General features: G+C 46.0%; 1 protein-coding gene across 4 annotated transcripts in view; it reads right to left on the bottom strand.

Moving 5' to 3' along the window:
- The window catches only part of mid2 (midline 2), a 165,681-nt gene that overhangs the window by 82,894 nt on the left and 57,686 nt on the right, over positions 1–25,101 (bottom strand). For 2 of the 4 annotated variants that reach the window (XM_037076633.1, XM_037076637.1), the window contains exon 1: positions 22,858–23,165. The exons of the other annotated variants lie outside the window; for them this stretch is intronic. The gene's annotated coding sequence lies outside the window, so the exon portion shown is untranslated. Of the gene's footprint in view, positions 1–22,857; positions 23,166–25,101 lie in introns of those variants that run through there. 4 annotated transcript variants of the gene reach the window in all.

Raw genomic sequence — 25,101 nt, 5'->3', positions numbered from 1 at the left:
AAGTCTCTGAATTAAAGGCGGGGCTACTGGCGAAGCTTTTCAGGAACAATGTTTTCTGTGGGAGAGATGAGCTTTGATAGGTGCCATTTTAAACTTTCAAGCTTTTTTTCACAAGAACGTAACACTGAAGGAAAGAAAATGAAAAAGCATGAAAGGTCTCCATTAAGATTCCTCGCATCCAAGAAAGAAAATCGTGATAGAATGTAAAAAATGACAGGAGCAATTAGTCAACTACCAAAATAATCACAAACGTATTCACAAATTGTTGCCGCTCTGCGCGTTGCAGCTGAAATATGTCGAAGCTGTGACTTTAATCAGTTAAGCCTGACTCCGTCTGGACAATAAAATTCACGACTTGTTGTCAAAACATGTTGAAGTGTGGCCTTGTCCTCACACTGAGTCTATTTAATTGCTCACATTACGGTCTATTGAGTTAGTGCTGCCATCCGCAGCCCATATGTAACAACCTAATCATGCTGTGACACTTTTCCATGACTCGGTGGTGTGATTGCAGCCACGCTGAGAAAGCAAGCGACACGCAAGCACCCATAATCTAAGGACAAGCTGGAGACAGGACTATATAAAGACAGAAGCGGAGCTCAAAGGCTCAAACTCATTTGCACTAACAAAAGTCTCCTCCCTTCTGCTGCTCCAGAAACTGTGCCTCGACACTGAGCTGTGTTCAAAGCAAACATGATTTGAGCAGCAGCTAAATGCTTGGGAAAGGCACTCAACTGAAGAAAGTAGTTATGTGCATGCGGCAGCTTTGTTACAAAATTCATTATCTGGGAAAGAAATAAATAAAGCGCTCGCAGCCAATCATGCAGATACTGCGCTGATAAAAGGCAATGGGCATTGTGCGGTTGTGTGTGTGTGTGTGAGAGAGAGGGTCGATAGAGGTATAATGTCCTCCTCCAATATTCACCTTGGTTGCTATTTATCAGATGTTTTATGTGCTTGTTATCACGCAGCCTGACTGTGTAAGGGATAAACAGAGGGAGAGAGAGAGAGAGCTCTGAGGCGAGCCACCCCGGAGTGAGCGAGCATTAGGTTCTGCTTCATCACACCAACAATAGGTCTAATTTATCTCCACTGTATCAGAGAGCCGATAACCAGAGGCAGACGGATGGAAACAGGATGTGGAGTGGAGGGGGGAGGAGGTGATGAGGGGAAGGCGAGAGCGACCTTCAAGACCTTTTTGATGACAAGCAAGGTCACCGGGCCGACCAGTTCGTGGACTCAAGGTATGAATATGATGTAGTTCCCCACACGGACGCTGAGCCCTCGCACTTCATGCAACCATGTGATTTTCTCTGCAGCCATTGTTTTAGTTGATTTTGACTCTGATTTGTTCATTTAGCTAAACAGGCTGTTGAGTGTGATAACAGAGTAACAGCTGACTGCAGCAAACTGTAGCCGCTGTTAGCTGGTTAGCTCAGTTAGCCACCTTGCTAGCAGTCCAGACCTGGAGCTCATAGCACCAAGGGAGTCTTTTGTGTTTAGACTGCTAGCACAGGAAAAAACTTATCATTCTTTTTAGTTGCCCAGTCAAGTTTTTAATGTTTCCAACCCAAATTCTTACATATCGCACCTTTAATACATGTAATTCACAAACTGTAAGCTTGAGACACGGTTCAGCTTTCAGTGGTGAAACTTGTCGACAACAGGAAACAAAGCACACATTCATTAAGCTCCTCAGGATACACATTGACTCATGACCACGGGGTCATCGTGCGAGCATACTGAACCCTGCTCTGGAGTCAGGAGAAACTGATGCAACAGAGAACAACAATGTCCTTTTCATCGCGGCGCAGCAAATGAATGCCGAGACAGAGGAAAATAACTCAATCAATACTTTGTCATTGGTACTCGAGGAAAAATAATTTTCTGCCTCTCTGTTCATCAGCGTTCGGCGAATAAAACACAGGAAGTCGCACAAATCCACTCAGTTCTCCCCCTCCGTCACATAAATAAACCATATGTTATCACGACAAATGTGCTGTGAGATTGTACATCTGTCTAGACAGCGGCATCGGAGTGCGAAAACAATCAAAACTACAAATACACACGCCGAAACAGAATCAAATCCCTCAATTATTAAGCCCCGTCATACTGATACAGACGAAGCCGTGATCCATATCCTGGATTTGCGCATCTGTTCAGTTCAAGCGCTGATTGAATCAGCAGTCTGACTTTCTTCCCGAGGACAGAGAGCCTCACAGTGCGGCTTGTGCTGATGTTAATGTGACTGTGTTTAATGGAGCATGGCGTTATAATTAACACCAAGCTTTAACACACCATCACCAGGCCCATTAAGCTTCAGCTATGTCACTCTGGGGAAACAGCGGCGGCTATGACGGGAGCCACTTAGGGACTGGATCGCTAGCTTCATGGTTAAGGCGTTTGTCCCGCAGACAGGCAGAGACACACACACACACACGCGCGCGCTCGCATAAAAATACATACACACAGCCCTAGCTGCGCATTTACAAGCACAAACTCTTTCTGTCTCGCTCTCTCTGTTCATCTTCCATTCTTGTTAAGGTGAAGTGTCCCATCTGGATAGAGAACAGCTTGAGCTGGTGCTTGAAGAAAAATACACACAGACAAACACACGCACACACACACACACACACACTGAAGCGACATTTTTAAGTCTCGCTCAGAGCTTTTTTGCAGAACAGATGAAAATACATTCAAATCGAAAAACAGGGACATCACTGATGATTCATTATTAGTTCTGTTTTGAATAAAAAGAGCCAGATAAATAATATTCTTTGGTGCACACACTCTGACATGCTTTTAACAGGGTGCAAGGACACATTCATAAGCAGAAAAAGCCATTTCAGCTTTGTTGCTACTGTGAATAGCTTTGATACCTTACTTAGACATAAAAAAAACTGAGGCGCCATCATTTGAGTGTTTCAAAGTCTCTTTTTTGTTTGTTTTTTTGCTTTGCCAATAAGGACCCAAGGGGGGACTTGCAGGAGCCTTACGCAGCAGGGCGGCATACAACCATGCATCTGATGCCTGGTCTTAGTTGTGCAGGAGGCAATTCTGGAGAAAGACAGATGATTGTGGGGGTTAGGCTTCAACGGGCTGTCAATACACCTGGTCGGACCGCCCAGGTAAGATATGTGTGTGGGAACTTGTGTATATGGAAATGAGGCAGGATGATCTTCCTCCAAAATCGCCTCCTACACTTTCGTCAGCGGGGTTCAATCAGAAACAGTTCAATATCAACAGTTTATAATGTAGAAGACCAATTGCTGTCAAAAAAATGTTTTTTTATGAATTTCAAATATTCACAGCCTTTAGGTAAAGTGCTGTGTGTAGATAAAACATATGAGCCAAATGCATCCCACTGTGTGTTTGTGTGTGTGTGTGTATTGAGGCAGTGTTATGCTTCAATTAGATCCAATAAATGCGGCGGCAGTGCTGAATTCCACCAGCAGTTTATGAGAAACAACCTTGGGGAATTCCTCAAAATAGAAAAACACTGATGTCACGGTTTTCTGTCATTTCATAGTGCTGCAAACATTCAAACAATAACAGGAGGCCATTTGTTTAAAAAGCACAGTCACAGTCCCCCGGGTGCAGGGGGCTGCATGTGTATGAATATGCTGCGTTGACGCATGCATCAGTCTAGAGGAAACGCATTTGTGGAACAAAGATGATTATCCTCGTATAAACAATCCACTTGTTAAAAAAAAAAACCAAAAACCCAAATTGCTCCCCCCTGAGTTGTAGTGGCACAGCTGCCGAGCCAGAAAACGGGAGCTTAATGGACACTTGATGATGTCGGGATGAAGGGCGCAACAGTCGAAACAAATCACCACACTTAGACCTCTGAACTGAAAGATACAAGTGCACTCCCACCGTGGCAGCTATATTTGTGCTTTCAAAGGAGCATTGTCAAGAGAACAAAAGCTCTCATTCTTGGGTTCCTGGCTTACTAATGTTGATCCTATATGTGCACTAAAAGGAGAAGTATTATGCCCATTTTATCCTTTAAATTAATTCTCAGCTCAAATCGAATGGGTCAGAGTGTTTAAAATCTTGGGCTATGTCCAATTTTCGACACAACTACTTTATATACTGAATTTTGTCAGTGATGAACTGTATAATACACACTATCTCTACGGTATTTTCCCTAAGTAGTATCTTATCTGATCTGCTCCAGATAGAACAAAACACAGAAATCTCCCCCTCCCTATTTTTTTTCTTTTTTAACCTCGAGAAGCTGAAAATACAGAACACCTAACACGATGGACGAAAAGCGCTAAATCCTTGTTTCTTTACCGAAAGCATTTCACTTCAAAGATAAGAAGCGGGGACATGCTGAGGTGCAACCAGAGCCAGATGTCAGACATCTATCAAACAGACAGGTTCCCGGCGTGGAAAGCAGAATAAAAGATCACTTGCAGGAAAGGCTGGTGCGAGGTGGATCACACGGATGTTAACAAGGCGCGTGCATGTATCCGCATGTGGATTCCTAACCTGAGAAAAAAAAAAGAAACACACACTGACATATACACACACACACACACACGGACTCGTCCCTTGGTCACTCCTCCGGTATCAGTCGCCTTCATCAGTGGGAAGTGACTCAATCTCAACACTGCCAGGATCTACAGTGAATCACCACTCGTCGCTGTCAGGTCAACGGTGTATCTGCCGTCGCTCATCCCCTCCCCTGACCTCCACCCGCACTCCCACCACTCAATCTCCCCTAAGTGTACCTGGAATCAATCCGTCTCACTGGACACTGTCAATCACAGTGGAGGAAGGAGCAGAAAATCACATGGTTGAGGTTTTAAAAGGCAGCAGAGGGCAAGACAACTGTAAACAACAGCAGCGGGGTGGGAGGGTGGGACTGCCTTTTGCAAGGGGCTTTGGAAAACACACCCGGAGACATCGCCATGTTTATACCTTAAAATATATACCCATAAATGATCTCATAACGGGGAAATGCTACCACTTGTCACGACTGAAACTGGTTGGTGAGGGAGTGGGTTCAACACTAAATGAGACATCACTGATGTAGCCATTTAAACAAACCATTTAAAGAGGAGTGAAGGTGAAGCAGTGAAGTAATTTACTGTGTCTTCCGATACACTGCAGGTGATGGAGGAATTCAAATGAGGGCCAAACATTGCTGAAGATTAAAGCACTCGTCAGAACTCAAACAGCCCATTTGCGCATCACTTTTATTGCTCTGGACGAAGTTGGGAAAAGGGAGCTTTATCTTCTTTCATGTCGGCTGTGGCTCAGGGGTAGAGCCAGCGATTTTTGTTATCAGAAGATTGCTGGTTCAAGGCCCCTGGTCTGCATGTCAAAGTGTCATTGGGCAAGATACTGAACCTCAAACTGCTCCTGATGTGCTGGTCGGCAAATGCATAGCAGCCACCGCCATCAGTGTTTGTATGTATGAATTACTATAAGTCGCTAAATACCTTAAATGTAAATGTCACAACACAGAGCACGTAAAGTTACCTGATGTTTGCTTACACAGAATGGTTGGATATTCTGGGAAATATTTATCTGAGTTGGTGCTGAACGAATGAAACTATTTAGACATAGGCCTGATGTGTTTTTTAATTATTGGTCTTTAGAGGTGCCGGTCGGTGGATTTCTGCCCTTTTCAGTCTGAGCAAGGCTAGCTGTTTTCCCTTGCTTCTAGTCTTTAAAGCTAAGCTAGGCTACTTAACCTCTTGGTGTACTTTCTCTTTTACGGTGCATATGTGAGACTGGTATCAATCCTCTCATCTGACTTTTGGCAAGAAAGCAAAGAAGTGCATTTTCCATAATGTTGAACAGCACGCTAATAACCCATTTGCTAACTGCTAACTTGTGACAGAGACAGCTGAAAATGGGCAGTGCTAGCTTAACTTAATTGGTAGACTTGCAAAGCCAGATTGGAAGTGTTGCTAGCTTGTTCTAGTTTGTAACGTTGCAACAAGTTTGTATTGCTATATAGACAGGTAGATACAGATGTTTATAGATATACATGTGCTTATATCAACAGTCTACCTCCAGTGACTACTCCATTGGTGTTTCCAATGAAGATAAAAACACCAACATGTTTTGTTTATCAGTTGCTTCAGTGTTTAACTCCAGTACAAACTAGTACAACAGTTGTTTGCTCTGGGTTTGCTGGAGGTCAGCTGCATTCACACCAGCCATCGGGTTGATTCTCCGCTGTGGTTTGGGGCCGAACAAAGGTAGACGCTATTCAACTGACAAGCCCGGTCTGTAGTCTGTGACCTCAATCTGCTGTGGACCTGTTGTCACGCACCGAGCATTCCACAAATATCTCCAAACAGGCAAAAGGTTAAAGCTGCTAATAACAAATCAAGGGCTTTCTCTGCTCTCTCCACTCATGTGAAACAGTAACACATTACTAATTGAAAGGCTGTCTGGGAGAAAAGCTGAAAAAAAAAAAAATAATTTGAAGCTTGAAATTTTTATGGAGCAAGAAAAATGTTCAAACGCGGCAGCACAAAATGGCGGCTTAGCCCTCTGTATCTCGCGCTCTGTCTTTCTCCGATAAACAAGGTGCTTTCATTCGGCGCCTCATGAGGGGAATGAAATACCGAACCTTGAGTCAAAACGTGTTTTATTTATTTATTTATTTTTTCCACGGAGAAAAAGCCGGCCGACAGACCCTTCCACACATTCTGGCGAGGCGCAGGTACGAATCAATGGTGCACACATTAAAGAGACTAATAAAAACACCCTAACGCGGCACTGCTGTATGAACTCTTTCATTAGTGGCTGTGTTGGCAAACATAACTCTAAAGCCCGGGCCTTAAAAATGCCATTTAGCCTAATCACCTCGGCTGAGCATTAATACCAGAAAGAAACGGGACATTGTTTGAGCAGTGTCAGAGGGATTCGGCCGCATTAGTTGACTGAAATGCTGGCATTTTCTTAGGGGGGGGATTTATTTCAGCAATTGGGGTTTAAAAGACCCACAAGCGTAAGACACACGTCCGGACCAGGCAACGCTGAGATTTGCCAGGCCCTGAGTTATACGGTTATTTACTGCTATGGTTTCGGAAAAACGGAAATGCGGCTGCCCCCAAAATGAGAGCCTCCTCTAGATGACCAGAACGCGCCACACTGTACATGTGATTATAAAAGTTGGGATCAAGCTGCACTTTTGTGTTACGTTTCCAGGGCAGTTGTTTGACAGGAGCCATGTGTCCCCAGCTGCTTCCACGGGATAAAAAGGAAATCTCCAGCGTGTTAGCATCTGGCCAGCGCTCCTTTGGCCACCCCCGTCATTCCCACTGTTTTTTTTTTTTTTTTTTTTTTTTTCCCTTCGTCTCTTCCACTCGTCTTCCTCTACTCTCACTCTTCTTCCTGCCTCCAATCCACTCTCAGCTCTCTCTTTTTTTTCCTCCCCTCAGAGGGAAGGCTGGTTTCACCCGAACATGTGATTCCTATTCATAGAATGTAAACACCAATGCAGCCAAGCCGGCGTTTCCATTTCACATCCAGCGCAGTTGAGCTGGCTGGCTTACGCTTAACCCTCTCGCCGCTACGCTGGAGACGACTCCAATTACATGACCAATTTTTTTTATACAAAATGTGGAATGACATGATGCATCGGTACATCTGCAAATGCAGATTATTTTATGTATGAGTTTCAAATAATTCAGCCTCGGGGCTGCCTGCAATGCTCTTTTAATGGAAATATTTCACTTTTTTTTCTTATTTCAACAAAAGTCACTTTACCAATTACCTAGCAGGCATCTGACAGTCTTTTCAAGGTCAGCCTGCTCTCTTCCACAACATCTGTGGAGTCTGACAGAAGCAGCAGGCAGAGCTGTGACTCACTGTGCCAGTTAACTTTCCTATTGCCTGGTTACCAGTGTTACAGTAGCTCCTGATGGGGGAAAACAGAGGCCGGGACTCTGGGGACAAGCTATCCTCCGTTCACCTCACTGCGCCTCACAGAAACACCCAGTGTTATGTAACGAACTCTGCATGATGAGACAGTAGGGTACGTGTGTTTATCCAGTTTTTGATGTACTGGATGTCATCCAAGGTAAGTTTTGGCATTCATTTGTTTTTTCCTCTCATCACAAAGAGGAGTTTCTGCACATCTTGGTACTCAATCTTGTGTTTTGGGGCTGCAAATATATATTTCCATGGCCCCGTTTTTTATAAAACCACAATGACACTTGGTAAAGGGCAGACCTCTGTTAAGGCCCAGCAGATACCAGCCACCTAACTCTGCCAGATATCTTTCATCAAGATCCATCCTGAAAAATCCGTACCAAAAGTTAATGAGGTCTATTCGGGGCAGAGACGCATTCTCCAGCCAAGTTTTGTGGAAAATATGTTTGGTAGGTTTTGTGCACCCTGCTGACAAACAACCCAACCAGCCAACAAATCATCAAACCAACCAACCAACATGTCAACCAAACATCCAACCAACCAACCAAAAATCCAGCCAGGCAACCAAGAAACAACCAATTAGTTTGTTGGTTGGTACAAGAAACAAGATGGGTATTGTAGAGATTCACATCTGTTTTGTCATTCCCACAGGACCAAATTACCTGTCTTGAGTTGTTCAAAGTGAAAAGAAAATTCATGTAATCAACATGTGATTCAGATCTTCAAAATGTAACAGGTTCTTCGCGCTTCCTTCTTTCACCATAAATTGGTGCAGCGTTATTTTTCCCATAATCCTGCTGACAAACAACAGACTGGAAAACTCCTCTGCGGAGGTAATGAGCTGTGCTCGTGCATTTGGGAAAACATGTTTGCGTATCTCTCCGACACATGAAGTGCATGAAAAATAAAACAAGCATCAGTATGGGCAGTGTGCTTTGTGCTCTCCTGAGTGCATGTGTGTGTTTTTCTTATGAGCGCAGAGCTTGTTTTGTATATATATATATAAATATATATATATGTTTACATGCTGGTGTCTCGCGGCATTACAGACTCACATGACTCTCGCGGTTTGTCACTGTCGTGCAGTCGGGTGTGTGTTTGCATACACCCACACTCACTTTCACAGCCATGTTTGTTTCCAACATCTTTGTGCAGCAGGCTGTCAGCGGCGCTGATGAGGGCTCTATTGTGTGAAGGACATTTACTGATGCAAGACACTGAAAATAAAATAAACAATCAGTTCTTGTCAAGCACAAGACCGAGCCAGGCTCGCTAATTGGTTTAATACATTTATACATGAAAGCACACTAAAATGAGATTTTCACAGGGTTGTGACAGTGAGTGGAACACACCTCCTCTCTTTTAGCCACTTAATACTTCTGCCTGTTGTGGCTTGGCAGCCTGTGGGTAATAAAGTTAATACTGTCAGACGTCGTCTCATCAGCTCTCCGAGGCTCTTTTGCAGCGGCGGAGAGCCTTATCATGCCTCAACACAACACTGAGAAGCAGCCGTGCCCCTGCCTCACTTCGCGCCGCTTCCATTATTCATGTGCATTTGCCCAGGTGAGAACAAACCCGGGATCAGAAGTAGGCAGAACAGCTTATTAGATATTTAGACGCGGCTGAGCTTGCTGGAGGGAAGGAGGGATGAAGAACGAGGGCGGACGGAGCTGCTGCTCGCTGTCAACAGTGGCAGAAATGTCACCGGTAAGCAGGCGTCCAGCCAAGTGGTTGCTCGATAGGGATTTGAACTGCTTACCCTGAGAAATCGGACAGGGAATAACTGGAGAGTACCGTGTGATTCCTCCGTTCAAATATTTCATTTTTTAGAACTTGCTCATAAAACTTGAATACCCTGAAAACTTCACATTACATTGTCCCAGAGCTCTGTTGTTTTTTTTTTCTTCTTCGACAGAGCTCTACAGATAACCGATATTTTGGGAGACAAAAGGTTCTCGTACGTGCGTCGATGAAACTAAAATGAGATAAAGTACGGGGGTGAAAAAGCACACGCTGCAGAACTTGAGAAATCCACTGTCTCGCCTTGCAGAAAACAAAACTTGCTTGTATTGACAGCTGACGCCAATTCAGCTTCAATTTGACTGTATTTTCGTGTGACTGTGACTGTGTGTGGGCGTGTGTATGTGTACGGAAGCACAGTGCCAAGTTAATGGCTTACCTTTTACTGGTATTTTCCATATATATGCAAATTCACTCCACGTCGTGTGAGAAAAGCAATCTGCGCGCCGCATAAACGACACTTTCAGCTTCCGAAAAGAGGCTCCTTTCAGTGGAAAATTGCATTCCTGGCCCCGTGTACACCTATATTAGCCTGGCAAGACTGTCAGGAAAACAATAGCCCCCTCTGTATGAAGATTGACGATATCTTCCTGAAAAGTTTACCCATTGTAAGAAACAGCTGACAACTGTGAACGTAATCGCGCCCGTGCTCCAAATGAGCGGGCTAACCGATGGTGTTGAGGTGCGACTTCATCAACAGCCCGCCAAATTGTATTAGCAAATAATGTCGTCCAAGCCGCCGGTATTGATTCTAGAGGAGGCAGATAGTCAGGTCAATGGGAACGTCTCAGAAGCGGGACAGCTCATGTGACAGCCGTCCTTGCTAAGAAACATTCCCGAGAAAATATAGGCTGCTTGTGCGACTGAGAGACAACGGATTCGCCCGCTTGGAAGCGACCGTTTCCACCCCACTCGCTTTAACATGAAAAAATGTCTGAGGAAGACAAAAAACCGACGCTGTCGCAGCCACAAACTCCGCTTGCTGTTCGCGCGGTGATAAGATCGAGATGAAGGAAGGCAAAGAGTCGCGGAGGGAGGACGTCCTGGTGGCGGCCGCGCACGTCCTCGTGCAAATGTGTGCGTGCTTTCTTCTGTGCGCATGCTGTTTCCTAAATAAACCAGCAGCTGGGGCTCCATCCTCCCAACCGCCTGCACAAGCCCGCCAGCCGAGGGGAAATACATTTATATGCCTGATACAAAAGATAGTACAGATGAAAGACTTGTTGGAGTTGTCTCGGCTGAATCATCCGTAACCTCATTACACACAGTCGCAGCAACTAACCTCGTTTTTTTGGGGGATGACTCTGTTTCCCTCCCTCCCTTGCTCCCTTAAAACAGTGTGAAATGACAAAATGAAATCGGTGATTCAATACTTTAAAAAACCCTGGATGGATTTTCCGTTCCATTGCCGGCGCCCTCGGTGCACAAGGGCAACGCCTCGCGCCGCACGTGGTGGGACCACGTGCCGCCTGGATGCACAAGGGCTGCTTTTATCCAGCTGCAACGGGGAAATAGAGCCACTATATTAACCTGAGCTGCTATGGGCTGTCAGCCGTGACGATCGGCCACTTGACCAGAATCCATTAAAACACAAGCTTTCCAGCTCAAAGTATGGCATCCACCTTGGGTCAAAGTCCCGAACACTCCGCCGCCCAACACAATGCATCCAGGAGAGCCATTTGCCACCTCAACTGCAGTAGATGTGCCATTAATAAAGCAGGAGGTGTTTGTGGTGCGCTACCAGGCTTTTTAGTTATTCATTATGACCGGGTGTCAGGGAAAGTGTCAGAGAGTGATGAAAAATACACAAGTAAACCAGAAGAAATGAGAAAAAAACAAACAAAAACAAAACACACACACAGGGAGGTCAAGAGAAAACCACTCAACAATAGATCACACGCCCAGAGAGGGGAAAAACAAAAAGAGCAATAAAGTGGTGAGGTGGGAGACCTTGCCATCGCTGTGACCCCGGGGAGGGGGTTCCTGTCCTCTATCTCGTGCTCTCGCTCTACAAAGTCAGAGCCTTTCTATTTATACAGCGCTGTAATGTTTGGCATTTCCTTCGAGGGGGGAGCGTGTGAGCCATTGTTTTTCCTTCAGCTGCCTGTTCGATTGGCTCGGCGGGGCCCGCACGCACCGAAATGTCAGCCGCTCGTAGCTCTATTTGTTCGATTAGTTTTGTTTATCGCTGATAAACAATCATTTGTTCCTTTCTCGAGATGGAATATCTTGTTATCATCGGAGGTGGAGAGGCACGATGGACGAGCGCGGGCGGCCGTTTGATGGATTTACCCTTTTTTTTCCTCCTCCACTTTTTTCAGAAATATTGATATCAGACATGTTTTAGGTAGACGGTGCGTCCCGGGAAATGTTGAGGAGAAGGCAGATACGCTCATTCTGTTGCTTTGTATCTTTTTTGCTGTGCAGGAACTCTGTTCTTTTTAGTTTTTTTCCAGACAACACAGGCCAGCAGAGTCATGTGATGCTATGAAGAGTAGGATGGCCTACAAGGACCTGTCTCTACACCTACTCAGGCTTCACTCACTGGGCCGTATATATATGCTCAAATTCTGAGCGTCATGTGTGATTGGTTGTCAGTCAAATCAATCAACGTGCACTGCTCTCCGCCAGTGGTCCCCAAATGGCCTTGAGGCAGGTCCAGGTAGTTTGGATTTTGTCCATTATTACTGCAATAAACCTCCAAACAACACGAGCTACAAGCGACGATGACTTCTTAATTAAATGCATTAAAACTTTGTGTGTGTTCATTTTACAGATACAGAAGCAAAGTCTAGTTCTGATTCTTTAAAAACGTTCAAGGCAGACCCGGCACTTCTCTGCTCACACACTTGTCGGGCGGAGGGAATTATTAGAGTGTGACACATCAAAGGCCCCAGATGACAGTCAGTATGAGGGAGGATAACAAGGATATCATATAATGTTCATAAAGTTCAAGGCGATGATCTCAAAACACTTCACATCAGTGTACAACTGTTTTCACAACTTTTTCTGGTATCTCTTGGCTTCACGGAGCAGTGTTGGGGTGAGGAAAAATATGTCAGGAGGAAGTTTTTTTTTCTTTTCTTTTCATTATGCACTTCAAGAATAAAGTCGAAATGTCGAGAATAAAGTCGACATTTCAGGATTAAAGTCGACCTTTTGCGACTACATCAAACAAGCGCATATGACTGCCTCAACAAAATACCCAGTGTAGATGGACCGGTGCAGCTGTACTCCGGAACTGGCTGCCAGGTCGCTCCCCTAACAGGACCTGACGGACCAGAAGAGTTGACTTTATTCTCAACATTTCGACTTTTTTCTTGAGGTGCCTGATGAAAAAAAACAACTTCCTCCTCTCATTTTTTTCCTCACTCCTGGCCCGAATACTCTTTCGTTAGGCTTAAAAGAGGGTTTCAAATGGATTGCTCTTATGTGGAGCAGTTCACCTCATCTCAGTGCTTTTATGCAGTTTTACAAAGTTTCAAAGTCATTTTGTACATAAATATTTCTTGAGCAATAAAGGTGTATGGAGTGATTAGATAACACATGCTATGGAGGCTGTTTTGCATAGATTTGTATACTATTGAGCCTTGAGATTTCAGCCTGCCATTCGGGGTTCTGGGGCACAAGAAGTTTTAAAAATCACTCGGCAAACTGAGTCTGCGATGACGGGGGACCAACCAACCGATCAAGGCGATTATTTCCTCGTGAAGTCAGAAAATCGCTTGAGCATTAGAAAAAACTTGTTTGGCACTGGAGAAAATGTGGTCAACATCCAAATACTTGCTGTCAAACCTGAAGAAAACATCCACAAGCAGGTTCATGAAACTGCAATTAGTCTCATAACGCAAAGTGCCTCCTGTCCACACCAAGTTATTTATGTGTCTGCAAAGGCTGAATTTATTCTGTTGGTGCATCTAGTTGGCTATATATTTATAGGAAAGTAATCAAAAGTTAGCAAAATGTAATAAATGTCATGACTTTGCTTAATTGCAATAGTAACATAAGGTATTTCATTTCTAACAGGCTCCCCGGCAATCTCCTTCCCCATTCTGAGGAGGCGGCGCCGTCACGACACAGCTGTCGGAAACGTGGACCCGAGCCCGCCGGCTGCAGCTGCAGCAGCGGATGATGTCGCGAGGAACGCATAATCATTGGGAACGCGGTCATTAGCGGCGCAGAGGAGCCCCCTCGAAACTTCACCGACACGGAGGAACACGGGCAGCGCGGAATCACAGAAATATGTAAATGTGCGCATCTGAAATTCTAATGTGATAGCCTATAGAAAGAAAAAAAAAAAAGACTGCTCTTATAGTACAGCACACACTCTGAACCATTCTGAGTGATGTGTTTGTGAACTGAGAAAACAAAAACACGCTTCCCCTCCCCCCCAACCTCACTGTGGCCCTGCAACTGCAGCAGACACAAATCAGTTGGCTGTTAGTTGAACAATAGCTGCCCAACATGCCCTTTTTTTTTTTTTTTTTTTTTTTTTAAAGCTGTCCCCCAGGGCAAAAACTAAAGAGAATAATTGTGAAGGTTAACAATGCCTACTGCTATATCAATATTGAGCTGAACTGATGGCCTGGAGACCGAAAAAAAGGGTCTTTTTTGCTGGAGGCAAGTTCACAAGAAGTCATAATGACAGGTTGGATAAAACGGTCAGCTGCGGCAGAGGAATTTCATATTTAAAGGAGCTAATAGTGTTCCTGCGAGGCACTGACAGATGCTCTATGTTTAGCAGAACGTCTTTAAGGGGAGAATATCAGGGATTGTCAGAGAGCGCTGTCACCGAGCGGGAGAGGAAGAGAGCTACTTTTAGAGAGAAGGTGTTCCTTAAAACAAAAATGCCCGCTGGGCGGATGAGTGCGTATGATGAAAGCATGTACGTGTCTGCATGTGAGCGCACGAGTTAGTCGAGGGATGATTACTTTTTCTTCTCCTCTTCTCTACCCCCGTGAGTTCTTATCTTTGCTCTCTGCTCCGTGTGGCTATTAACCCTCCGCTGAATCCTCCAAACATCCTCGAAGCTCCGAAAATCTTCTTTCACGCCTCCTCCTGTTTACACCTACCCTCTCGATCTGTCTCTTTATAGCTGCTTCACTCTCCTCACCACCGGTTTTTTTTCCGCCCCGTGGCCAATCCCGCTATTTTTACCGCAAACTGCAGCGTAGCCTGGCGTTAGTAGAGAGGTGCTCATTATTGCCAGCTACTCTCTGATAAATGGCCCTGAAATGAAGTCGAGTGCGAGTTGGTGCCAGGTTTTTTTTTCCACCATAGTTAGAAATCTTTGCGAAAAACAATCTTCTGACGCAGCGGCGTGTGAAGCGAGCTGGAGATTTTCATTCTCCTTCGCTGCTTTTCGTTACGCATTTATCGTCCTTAACATCCTCAGACAAACCATTAAGTCCAAAAATGAGTAACACGGCCGGGCGGCACCACCGCGCCTCGCTCCCCTTACACCTCCAACCACCTTCACAGCTCCTGCGCCCCAGAGAGAGGAGGTGTGGGTTGTTTTTCTAACCAGCGAGGGAGGAAGCCTGGGTCGGGCAGCAGTGATGGCAGAACCGGGCCCGATCCCAAAAGCTCGGCGGTGCCAGCGAGGTGAGATCATGGGAAACACGTGCGCAGCTGTAGGAGTGTACACAAGCAGCTGGCTGTTAACTAGCGTGTTGGGAGGTTGGCCGCCTCCTCAGCTCAGCTGCTGCTTTTCGGGCCAGGGGAGGAAAAGCCCCCCCCCCCCTTTCTCTCTTCCTGTCTGGGTGGATTATTTGGGATTTGGAGAGCGAGTATTTTGAGGTTTAGTAACAGAAACAGGACAAGCTGAGCCTGTGATCACACCTGCAGATTTATTTTTGGGGTTCAAATCGCATCCCAAATATTACCCGACGCAGTAGTTTCCCCCAGCTCAAGCTTCAGACGCGATATAATGACCCCAAAGAAATTCTGCTTGGGGGGCAGGATAGGCCACTGAAAAGAATGGGGCAGCCAACATGGTCAGTATTTTCACGTTGAACTGAATATCAAGATCAGAGTGAACGTTTGAGGGCGTCATCTTGAGCATTGGGACGATATTTTCTGACATTTTAGACATCAAACAACTAATCGAATACTCAAGAAAACGATCGTTAGTCGCAGACCTAACACGTAGTGTTGCAGAACTGGCAGGCAGGAGGTCGGAATTAATATCTGCATTTACATGTTTTCCTTTTTTATCCACAGCTCGACATAGACTTCTCTTCATGTTCTCGCTCTCTAATATTCTCCTGATACATGTTGATCTTACCCACTCTGTCAAACAGCATGCGCAAATGTGAGATCAGTCATCTCTGTGCGTTCCCCTGCTTTCAAATCCGCTCTCACACACCCCCCACATCGCCAACCGACATCCGTCCGCCTCAAAACGACTGAATAAAAGCAGTTATCTTAGTAGTTAGTCTAATTCACTGTAAATATTAATATCTATTTCAAATTGATGCCTCCTGACTGAACCAAGGAGCTGCACTCCTTTATAAAAATGTACCTAGTCGCCTCTCAACTGCAACAGTGGAGGAACATCGTCTTTGTGTGAACGCACCTTTAAAATAAGAGATCGTCAGTGTGGCTGATGTATCTGTCCAATAAGGTGCAATCTACAGAGCTTCCTGGCTAATTAACTTTCAAATGGCACCACTTTCAAGCTGATAGACTTAAGCTGCAGCAGGAGCAGAGGCAGTGCCAGACAATTTCGATTTTAGCCTCCTGGGACTCCGGCGCAAACTGATGGCATGCAATGTTCTCCAAACTCTCTGGACATTCAGCCTTTTTTTCTTTTCTTTTTTTTTTTTTTACCCAAGGGGATCGCAGCCGGTACAGCCTTAATGAAGTGAAAACGTGTAAACAATTCACCTGCTACTGTGACAGAGTAAAGCTCGTAGCCCGTCACAGACTTACTCCACGAGATCGTTTATTTGGGTCTCTGGAACTGTGTCTGTAGTCTGTCATCAGTGTGTACAACACCCGCGAGTATCAACACTGTCATAAATGTCAACGTTAGATAACAGAGACAGACAGGAAGATATAAAAAAAAAGGAATAAAAGAAGCTGCCAGCGGAAGGATAAATGTGTAGCACAAAAGAGAGTTAAGTAAAATATAGCGATGCTTCAATCCTTCAGTCTCCTGGTCTATCTGAGTCTTCATGTGTTCAAGATTATTTGTTGCGCAAACGTCTCTTTTCTATGAGAAAGTGTAGTTGAATCTGGAATCAGTGACCCCTGCTGCCCCCCCGGCCTCCAGCCCGGGCCTCTGCCTGCAGTTTATTGCCGTTCACCGGTTCAGCTTCAGAGGCTGGACCGTGACATGTTCACTGCCACTTCCAGTTTGTCATATGAGCTGATTCTCTGCCCACAGTGCATGTACAGTTACAACCGTATGAGCAATGGTTCATATCATGTAATTCATCCCTGGCGCAGCGTATAGAATCCGGCTCTAAAACATGTTTTGCATTAGTAAGCAACCTGATGCCTTTTATCCGCCCGGTGGTGAAGAGCAGTACTACGAGTGACCCTTCCAAAGAGCATGTCGCCTGGTTGCTTTCTCGCGAGCTCAGTTCTGCTTTCGGTCTGGAACACATCCTCTAAGAGATTGATTAGAGGAAACAGCTGTAAGACTGACAACTCAGCAAACTTTGGATTAGACGATGATGGGAACGAGCACCACGTGTGGTGGGCAGCTCTCGCTGGTTAAATACGAAGCCAAATTGAATGCAAAGTGATATATAGGTCGATCGTATCTCCAGCCAAAGCAAGGATTCATCGATCCCTTCCAGACCACACTGAGCCAAGTGAACCTTTGAAATGCTGATAGCTTACGTACACGCCGATACCTCTGAGTTCAACAAATCCAAAGATGTGCGACCAGTTTTTTTTTTTTTTGGTTTGGGAGGAGAGAGCATGTTTTCACTTTTCCTCATTAGTGTGTGCTCTCTGCTGTGCTCAGAGCTCACCGTGTGCCAGATGACCAGCTGGGTGCAGCCACCCCGCACCGGTCTGAACCCCAGTTCAAACAGCAGTCAGGTAAACATACAACACCCCCCCAGCAACCCTATGAAATCAGGGGGCGAAAATCCAATATCAGTTTTGGAGGGGACGACTGCGTAAAATCCAATCAAGATCAGTTCCTGAGGGGGGGAAACCAAAAGCAGCGCTGCTACCGTCATGGCTTTTTATATTTGGTCAGTTATTTCCTGTTTTATTTTGTAGTTACCTCTCTCTTGTGTCTTGTTTCTACCTCGCTTTCTACTTCCTGCTCACCTGTGTTGTTAGCCCTGGTTAGCTAACACAAGTAGTCAGGCACAGAGGAAATGAAGATGGGTGGCAGTCGCTCGGTTGTGTTGTGTGGTAAGACTTGTTGGAGGAGGGGGGGACCAATTACATCTTTCCCAGGATATGAGGGTCGTTTGCGGCCATGAGGAGAGAGTTCGGCGTCGGGCCGCGCGTGACGGCTCTTTGCTGATCTACACGCGGCGCATCTGAGAGGCAGATTATTCCTCTCTTGGCAGGGACCTCCGTTGCATTCAGAGCAATGAAGAGATCAAAGGAGTCTGGAGACAAAAACCAGGAGAGAGTCTGTCACAGCGAACACCCATCCTGCGCTACATCTGCCTCGACGCCAGCCCTCGCTCCCCTTGATCAGCCCCGTGTCACATGGAAACCGTTTCCTCTATCAAAAGAAGGTTCCCCAGCACGACGTGGCTGCATTTCCATAACTAATCACAGTTCTTCACAGACACGTTTCACGCATAACATTACCTCCATCGCGCCGATCATTGCAGGTGACTGTAAAGTTGTTGTTTTTTCACCGTGAGCAAGATTTATCTGAGTTCCCAGTCGCCGCTTGTTCCTCTTCCTTGACGCACCTCGGCCTGTCGCAGGAAGGAAGTTTAATCGAGCAAAGAGGTGGAAACTGCTTACAGTGATCAACTCTCCCCCCGACAGACGTGGTCACTGCTTTCCACTGTATCTGATTCCAACAGGATGTATGTGTGTGTGTGTGTGTGTGTGTGTGTGTGTGTGTGTGTGTGTGTGTGTGGCTAGTTAGAGCCCAGGAATGTTCACAGCTGTTCCACCTGTTTTTGACACTTCCCATTTAACATAACCAGCCGCCGCTTTCGTCTTTTTGCCGTGCCAAACTCTGACGGCCAACGCGAAGCGCAGTTACAGATGCCCCTGATTTTTGCTGCATAATGCCTTTTCCGTCTTTTTGAGAAAGAGCTTTCTGTCAGCCGCAGTACCCCGACTCGCAAGAGACGTATTCGATACTGTGATTATGTTTGCTTCAATGCTCCCGACACATCAATTTTGCACCCACCATAAAAGCGTGTCGTCTCGCTAATATAAAAGAGACTAATAACTCCAGAGAAACACAAACACTGAGGCCGAACAGCACATTCGGAGCGCTCCTCTGATGATTTAGGCCCAACATTTGCCAGTGCAGGGGGGGCCTGCCCCGCTTGTGCATGGACAACATGGCCGAGGGTGAAAAAGTCAGGAGGGCACGGTTCACGGTTCACACCCCCCCGAATTCCTCTTCTTCCTGCTCTCCGGATGGACGTTCCCTCTGTCACGAAGGTCAGACGTTGCGACGCACTCGTAAGAATGCGGCAGCACTTCAAGTTGTCCCTTTCTTAAAGTTTCATCAAGGGAAACGGGAAGACTTTCAAGACCTTTTTAATGCCACTCGGAATTAGATGTATGACTCGTGTCACCTCTGAAATGAAGATGAAAAAAAAAAAAATAAAAGAAAGAAATCCCCCCTCAGAGTACAGCTTCTTCTTAACTGGGCTTATTTCTGAGCGGCTTGAACACTAGACTTGAATTAAAAGTCTTCAAGGACTTCTGGGGACTCGAGTAAAGGTGAGGAGCACAATATAATTTATGACCTGATAAGTACTCGCAGGCACCTTGATAAATCAGCTAAATGTCACTTCAAGTCGTTCCATGTGGGAATGGGCGGAGGACAATCAGAGGTATTTTCTCTGACAATGAGCGCCGGGGGGGGGGGCGACGAAATGAGACCAATTACAAAGTCTGCTTCCGTTTTCTCCCATTTGGTGAACTGTGGTAACCCCCTCTTCTGGCCCGATTGTTGCATTCACAGCACAAAAAAAGTCAAGTTATAATTATCATCAGTAATAGCTTCTCCTCTTCTGCTTCACCACTCTTTTCAACTTTTGCCACCAAAAACACTTGATGTTCTGGGGCCTGTGCTTATACCGATATAGACAAAGATGCATAAAAGAAGGCAGGATATCTTACAGTGTAATTACAAACCTTATTGTATAAAATGACACCAAAACAGCAAACTGTATCATCATCTCTAAGAGTTTTTTCACATTGGCACATATTGGGCAACGCCTACACCGATACTGATCTGTGAGATGCTGTTATCAGCCGATAACACTGGCCAACAAATATATTACAACTACAGCTGCAAAATGAGTCAGCTGATTGTTTAGTCAGTCAAAAAGAAACTTAGTTGCCAAGTACTTTCATAATCATCTGGTCATTTCAGTCATCTTTCGAGCAAAATATCAAACACGTGCCTGTTCAAGCTTCTCCACTTGAAGGGTTTTCTGCATTTCTTTGTCACTTACGAATATAAATGAAGAGTCTTTGGCTTTTGGACTGGCTGTTGAACGAAAAAAGCGATTTGGAGATGTCACTTCGGGTTCTGCGATATCGTGATGAGCATTTTTCAAAATGTTTGACATTTTCACAGGGCTCAGAGTATTTTACACTCACACGCGGCCAAACATCTGTCAAGTGTGACGTAATGTCTTCATCGGTTGCGCCCGTGCACTTGTTCCTCAGCAGGCCAGAAAATGTCTGTTACTGAGAAAGAAAAAAACTTTATCTGCACCTTTGATTCCTGTTAACAATTTATAAACTGAGACATTGAGTCACAATGTGTTTTTGGTTGCAGCTAAATGAAAAAGTAAGGTGCACGCTCTGCAATGGGCATAAAAAGTCATTCTGCAGCCCTGTTCTATTGATTAAACGAACGACTCGACGATTGTTAGCTGCAGACCAAATTAAACCCATCAACAAACCTCCTCGACCCGTTCCATTTCACCCGACAGCACGCAAGGTTTTCTTTAAAGCTAACTCGTCCCCCCCGGAATCCCTCCCTTTGCGATCCTCTGCAAACAGACAGACCTTTTTTACGCACAAAGCACCAAACAAAATAGGTTAGCGGCGGTAGAACAGTGAGCTTTTGCACCGCACCTTAGAGCAGCGGCAGGGAACAGCACCCGTGGGAGTTGAACGGAGGGCAGAGTGACAGCGACGGATGATTGACGCTCGGATAAACCAGGGGAGGGAAGAACAAGGAGGGAGGATGAGAGAGGTTCGGAAAAAACAAACCCCTAAAGATAGACAGCCGGGGATGGAGGATGTATGGCTTCTGAAGCTGTAAGTGGCAGCCCAGAGCGTCGACTGTGTATCTTGCCTATCTGAGATGGAAGGGGGTACGTGAGTGTGCCGATGTGTAATCGGCCTGATGAGGCGTGTTGTGTAATGGCATGAGGCAGGGCTGCTCCGAGGCTTCGCGGGGTAAAGTGGGTAAACTACTACAACTACTATGCTGCACTTAATAGGACATGAGGCTGTTTGGATCTGTGCTCTTAGTCCACCTGGTCTCGCTCAGGCAGATGGCACAGAGAGAGGAAGAGGCAGCGTATCGATCTGGAGACAGCAGTTAAGATTCAGCAGAGAGACGCCCGTGTCCAGCACGGGGGTTCGAACCAGCCGTTGTGAGACGTTCGTTTGACAACAACCGTGGTGACCTTTCCCAACACTTCAGCGCGCAGAGGCGTTCAAAAGCAAAACCCCGGCGACAAACGCGCTCCCTCATACTGTCAGCTGAGCTCAGCAGGGTCGTCAGAGCGCAGCCGAGGTTCCACCGTTTGGCGTTCGGCGCCGCGTGAGCTGAATTATGTGTGGCGACACTTCCAGCGCTCCGCTGACAACTTTGCGCATTTCATCACAGCCTGACAGGGTAATCATTTCTCGAGGGGGGGGCAGACCGGCTCACTTCAGCGTTACTCAGAAGGCAGATTTGTCTTTGTTTTTTTTTTGGATCCTGGCGTCAGTGCTCGTCGGTGGAGATCAGAGGGGGGAACCGCTGTGGCTTCATCCGTCATCGTACCCACGGCTCTGTCACGCTGACGCTGAGCGGGACTGTCATGACATGGAACACGAATTAACGTTTCACTGATGTCAGATGATAATGCAGAAAAGGCGCAGGAAGTCAGGAAAGGATTATCAAAGGAGCATCTTTTCTTTTTTCTTCTTACAATCCTACAGTTCAGCCGATGGAAAGCACACGCCAAAGACAGCGTGAGGACAGAATGTGTTCATCACTAGAAACCAAAAAACGAGACAACATGTTAACAACCAGAGTGTGTGCGTGTCATGGCACACACACACACACACACACACACACACACACACACACACACACACACACACACACACACACACACAGGAGCCCGTAAAGACCCCCTGAAATAAGCAGAGGGACACACGTGCTTGTTTAAACTGTTCCACATGCTTCGGATGGCAGCGACACATGAACCTCTCTGCTGCTGAATCATTCTAACAACAAGAGTCTGCGAGCCTGTGCGCAACGGGGGGGCGGGGGGGGCAGCGGAGCCCCCTCCCTAAAGTGAAGGGGTCCGGGGAGCTGCTGTCTGCTCTTAAATCCCACTGAAATCACAAGCCAACTAAAAAAACAAAACAAAAAAAACAGTAACATCAACGCACATCTGTCCACCCATGGCGCATATCACCAGATCTGGGTCTACATGTCAACGCGTAAGGCACCAAGTGTCTTTAAGTGTCGCGCTTCGGAGGTTGCGTTTCTGGTCCACGCATGAGAGAGCACACACACACACACACACACACACACACACCATGAGGATCCCCAGCGGATGGTGGGAAACATAACCACCGGGTCTCGTCTTTTTCTAATCCCGGGCGCCTCTGTCTCTCTCACCCTCCGGCGTGTCTGCGCGCTGAACCGCACACGGCAGGAGGCAGCGGGCGCACCAGAGCCAGACACCTCTGGTGCGCGGAGGAGGAGGAGGAGGGAGGTTTTCAGACACCTACCAGCTTTACATGCCGAACACCCTTTTCTTCTGTCATCTTGAAAGTAGCCCGGAATGAAGTTGGAAGTGGGGGGAAAAAACAGTAGACAGCGTCCGGACTGTTGGAGAGGAGTCCCTTTCTCCACACGGCACGGCACGGCACGGCGCGACGCAGCGCAGCAGCAAGGCGCAAAGCAGACGACCGACCAAAAAAAAAAAAAAAAGGAAAAATAAGCAGCCCGGCGCAGCGCTCCGCTGGCGACAGCTCCCAGGCAGGCGGAATATTCAAGTTTGGAAAAAGGAGAGAGGGAAAGAGAGGCACAGTGAGAGAGCGAGAGAGAGAGAGAGAGAGAGAGAGAGAGAGAGAGAGAGAGAGAGGGAGGGAGAGGGAGCAGCCAGACAATCACAGGAAAGCGGCTCCTCCTACTCACACAATACTAAAAAAAAAAAAAAAAAAAAAAAAAAAAAAGGCAAGAGCCAGCAGATACAGAGGCTTCAGTGCGTTCAGCTGAACATGAGCAGGGCTCGTCGCTCCAGCTGTAACTAAAGCCTGATAACTCATTAAACCTGCAGACAGCAGCAGCAGACTCCTCACACCGATCCACGGTGACTTCATGTGGGTGATCACAAATAAACCTCAAGAATTAAAGGGGCCATAACAAGTGCGTTCACCAGTCAAGGGGTCAGACGCTGAGGTCACAGACGCTCCATGACACCTCGACGGGAGCAGTTGGGAGGAAGATGACAGCAGTTTTCCAGCTCCTGGATGACGAACGGATGAACGGCCCCGCAAGTCGCTCCTCATTTTCTCCTCCTGGAAAATGATGCAAGCCCGGGTAATAAAGCAAAGCAGGCCTCAGATATGAAAAAAAAAATAAAATAAAAAAAAAAAAGTCCTGCGTTGTTCATTACGACCGATAAGTAAAAACACAGGGAGTTAATGCCACGTTAGAATAAAAAAAAAGAAAAGAAAAGGGCCCCAAAGGCAGCGATTAGAATATTCATAGATCTAAACTTGGGAGAAAGTGGTTTATAATAATGGCGATATCACACTTTAATTTCCTGGATTAATTACTTGATTCTTTGTGTGTGTGTGTGTGTGTGTGCAAAGTAATGAGTGTGTTTTGTTTTGTGTGTGTGTAAGGCTGCTATAGCCGTCTGACCGTTTGTCTGTTACATAATGGAGATTAACATGTCACCCCTTCATGTTTTTTGTCAAATTCTGTCAGAGGAATCACTCTGACTTTGTTCTTGAGGCTGGCGTGGCTGCTGTCTCTGTCCGCCTGTGTGTGATCTGCTGCTTTGATGTGTGTGTGTGTGTGTGTGTGTGTGTGTGTGTGTGTGTGTGTGTGCAGAGGTTAAGGGCTTCTGCAGAGCTTTCCTTTCAGACTGCACCTGTCTGACCGAGCTCTGCTTCTAACACTGTACCCTCCCCAGTGCATTGTTCTCTGCATGAAGGCCACATGTCTCGTAGTAACAGACAGATAGAAAGAACTAGTCAGTGTAGTGTGGTATTGATGCAGATGTGACTCAGAACTGATAGACACATCGCTTTAAAGGATGAGTTCTCCCACAAATTCAAATTCAGTCACGATCCAGTCACACCCATGGCGAGGGACAGTCGAGTGAAGCGCCGTAGTCCGCGAAACATTTCTGGAGCTTCACAGCAAAACAGCGTCGCAGCATCGTCCTGAACAGCTGAAGCAGATGGGGACCACCACACAACCAAAATACAAACAGACAATGGCTCCATACAGCTCCGTCCAGTGTAATCCAAGTCTCTGGAAGCCCAGAGATCCAACATTGATTAGAAAAGACAATATTTGCGTCCTCAAAGCCCAGTTGAGCTCGTGCACCCACTTTAGACGCAGTGCGAGCTCACATGTTTTTTTAGCTTAGTAGCTACAGTGAAGATTTCAGCTTTATAAAGTATGTAAATAACGCCTTTGCAAATATATGTGGCGTCTCTGAGCTTCTGGAGACTTGATTACATTGGATGAGCCGTACGGAGCCTTGTTTTGTCGACTATAGTCCTCATCTGCTTCAGCTGTTTAGGAGAATGCAGCAACTCTGTTTTTTCTGTGAAGCTCCGGAAATGTTTCGTGGACTACGTCACGGGTCGAGTGGATGATGACTGAGTTTCCGTGTTTTGGGTGAACTCATCCTTTAAACTGCTGTGGCTTTTTTTTTTTTTTTTTTTTTTTAATAAAAGTGTATTGGACATTTTAACACTGTATTAGTTGCGTTGAAAAAATGCAACATGTAA

The sequence above is a fragment of the Acanthopagrus latus genome, chromosome 18 (genome assembly GCF_904848185.1).
Source record: "Acanthopagrus latus isolate v.2019 chromosome 18, fAcaLat1.1, whole genome shotgun sequence".
NCBI lineage: Eukaryota > Metazoa > Chordata > Actinopteri > Spariformes > Sparidae > Acanthopagrus > Acanthopagrus latus.
Note: the sequence above shows the minus strand (reverse complement) of the source record. Positions and strands in the feature narration are given on the sequence as shown.